Source organism: Solanum dulcamara, chromosome 8 (assembly GCF_947179165.1).
Source record: "Solanum dulcamara chromosome 8, daSolDulc1.2, whole genome shotgun sequence".
NCBI classification, from domain to species: Eukaryota; Viridiplantae; Streptophyta; class Magnoliopsida; order Solanales; family Solanaceae; genus Solanum; species Solanum dulcamara.
The window spans coordinates 61,647,122-61,650,687 of record NC_077244.1 but is presented as its reverse complement, the minus strand read 5'-3'; the positions used below and the strand labels follow the sequence as shown (position 1 = coordinate 61,650,687).

Genomic DNA, 3,566 nt, shown 5'->3' with positions numbered 1-3,566 from the left:
TTGATTAAAATATTGTCCCTTTTAGTAATATTTTTAAAGTGTAGTTATTTTCAATAAATAAGTTGTAAAACTTGCCTAGTTAGCTCATTTTTCCTTTGATGTAAACACTTATTGTTGACGAAGGAGGAAGAACAATTAATAATTAAAGAAGCAATAAATGAGCAACTATTCAAATGATAAGTTGACATGATTTGAAGTAAACAGTCGATAAAAATAAGTTTTTTTACCGCTTTAAAGATGCTCCAAATGTTGCTGAGGAAGATACATTTGAAATTGAACTAGCTATAGCTAGATAGACATAGACAAATTAATGTAAAACCGAAATTAAACTAGCTTGCTAATCATGGAATAATTAAGAAGAAAAAGAAGTCATTGTACTTTATAAGCACTAATTAGTCACACTTCAATAGTCCAGTGCCTCCAACAATAGGCATCTCCCTAACATCTCTCATAAATGGATCCTCCCAAGAATACTTATGCTGCTCCCATTGTACTTGTCTTGTGTGAACTCAAAATTCATAGTCATAAGCAACGCGAATTCGCTCTGAGAAGCCATCGCGTAAATCCCTTGAGCTCTTCCTATAACCTTAGTTGATGCATTAGGCCCTATGGTTAATGCATCATCACATATGAAAGTGTTGCCAAAACCATAGATTCCTCCACCAACTGGTGAAATGATCTTGATTGCTGAAGGCTTTTTTCCACTTAAGATGTCATGGAAGTAAAAATGTAGGTGGCTTGTTTTTTGACTTGTTAAATTTATGGCTAGGATATCAGAGATTTCTTCATGAAAAACTCCACTGGAAAAAGGGAACAAGAGGATTAATGAGAAGATTATGAAAAAGGGAATGAAAAGAGAGTACATATGAAAAGAAGACATTTTTTGTTAGTAGGAACTAGGAAGTTTGGTTCGATAAAAGAGCAAGAGAGGGAGATTTTTATAGGGGTATTAGTATAGCATGGTGATTATTACTATTTTCCTTGGTGAATATGTTGATATATTTGTATCTCCTTGCATAGTGGAGTCAATATGGACCTTTGGAAATTATGTTTGCTTGATGTGAAAGAAGATTATATTTACTCTGTCCGTCCATGTTTGACTTGACACATTCTTAAAAAATGATAATTTTATTATATCACCCTTAATTATTAAAAGTCCTTTCACTCATTGAGAAATGAATTGGAAATAATTACTACTTGATAATAAGGTAAAATAGGTATAAAATCGTAAATTATATTTTTTTTTAAAAAAATTAAACAAGAAGAAATGAACATTTATTTTTAATTATAATGAAGAAGTAAAAGCAAACGGAAGGGACGAATATATAAAAGTATTTTGTTCTGAGTTGAAGTAAAATCTACTCTTAAGCTAGGCGTGCATGTGGCTTTTGCTACCAATAATAATGTATGTGTTTCACTTGATGAGAGAGACGCTATAAACCCCTCAAAAGAATTTCCTTTTTGATGCTAACTTTGAAAGTTCATGTTCCTGCCATCATTGATGTTGCACTGATCCAGATTCAAACTTTTATTATTATTATTAAATTCGAGCAGGAGAAAAGGAAATATACTGATAAGGTATAAGGTGGAGAATTGCTCAGTGGTGTTATTATATGGTAATGGTGATTATCATAGACATTGATAGCTAGTGATGGTGATCGTGGTGATTGACGATGATAATGGTTATCAGGTTATGATTGTAGACGATAATTGTAGATAGTAATAATTGTTAATAATGGGCGGCAATACTAGTCATAAATAGAGTGGTGGCAAATCGACAATCTTTCTAGAAATCCTTAAATAAACATCTTAATTGTATAACTTTTAAACAGTTGTAAAGTTAAAAGTGCTTATAAGCACTTATTTCTAAACCAAAATAACAAAAATAAGTCAAAAACCAAATTAGAAATTCTAAATTATAGCTTTTGATTTATTAGTTATAAGCTAAAAGCCAATTCAAATCGACTCTAAGGGTTTATTATAAATGTTAATCATTCAAACTAATTGAATAATTATAAAATCAGTCAATCAATAAATAAATGCACTTAATGAATAAGACCAAAATAAGCTGTAAGATGTTCATTAAAGTGAAAACAAATAAGGCAACTAGATTAAAAATACTAAGACTATTTCTTAAACAAAGAAGGGTATTAAAAAAAAGGTTTAAGGTATTACAAAGTGACACCAAAATATTCTCTTCTTACCGATTGAATTATATTTGTCCCTCATTTCATCTCTTGAATAAATGTACTTAATATATTGGAACAAAGTTGCTCTTAACATTTTTTTAAGGCTTCAAAATTGCCTCTCCATTAATGACACAATTTTATCTAATTAATTTTAATTAGACATATGTTTTTTTATTGGTCTACATAAAATTCTGATCCGACTTATTCATAATCCACTCCAACATAAAAACCATTTAAAATTAACATGTTTTTTAATTTTTTGTACCAACAACGAAAGGAAAGAGTGACTAACAAATTAAGACGAAGTGAGTATTCTTCTGTGTAATTCTTCTTCTGCTCCCAAATATGCCAGGAAGTGATCACATAAATTGTTTTTAATAATCTAGACAACTTTTTAGTGATTTTATATGTATGTACAAGTTCTCTCCATCTTTTGGTAGCAACGGATCTAGAGTAGACTAAGGGTGTTCACTCGAGCCCACTCGACATACAATATGTATTCTTCTAGTCTATATTAAGTGAACTGTTGAGATTTTTATTCATAATTCAAAATAAGTGAATTGTTCTAATTCAAGAATATTGTAGGGAATTTTTTTCTTCATAGTTATCTTTTATTTAATGAGATTCTTAACTATTTTGAGAATACGAAATATTTGGAGTGCAAATTTAGTGTTTGTCACGATTCGAATCTACATCCTGTACGTAATACGGTACTTTGAACCACGAGTAATCACAAACTAATCTTTGGCATAACACATCAAAGCATATCATAAGAAAACTAAGAGGAAGCTGAAACATATGCATAATATGTCTTACTAGAAAGATAACATATCCATTAAGACTAAAAACTAATGTCTGACTCAAGCCTATAATATCTGAATCAAGAGAAACAAATTTGTCGGGACATGCCTCCAGCTACCATAACTTAGTAAAAGAACTAATTAAAACTACTTCATGAAGTTCCCAACTAAGGAGGACTCACCAACTGCTGACTGAGAACTGTTGCAACCTCACTAGCCACGAGTCTGTACATCATAAAAGGATGCAACACAGAAAAAGTATATGTCAATACGTGGAATATGAAAAGAGCACCAAAATTCTAGTATAACATAACATATAGGAAATAGTGAAACAAGGTTTTTCAAAGATCATAACATAATGAGAGAACTTGAAGAGAAAACAGTTGGAGTTCATGTCTAAATACTGTTCAAACTCTTCTTTCAAAAGCATAGGTAGAGTATTCTTGCATAAACATATACATAAAATAGCATACTTAAATTACCATAATAAGTGAAAATCATATCATAAAAAGTGCATAAAATTGTGAGTTTCTTATAACCGACATACACCATGTGAGTTCATGATTTCCAACAGTTA

General features: G+C 30.6%; 1 pseudogene; it reads right to left on the bottom strand.

Annotated features, from left to right (window-relative positions):
- Window positions 1-202: 202 nt before the first annotated feature.
- Window positions 203-941, bottom strand: LOC129900696 (pterocarpan synthase 1-like; annotated as a pseudogene).
- Window positions 942-3,566: the final 2,625 nt, after the last annotated feature.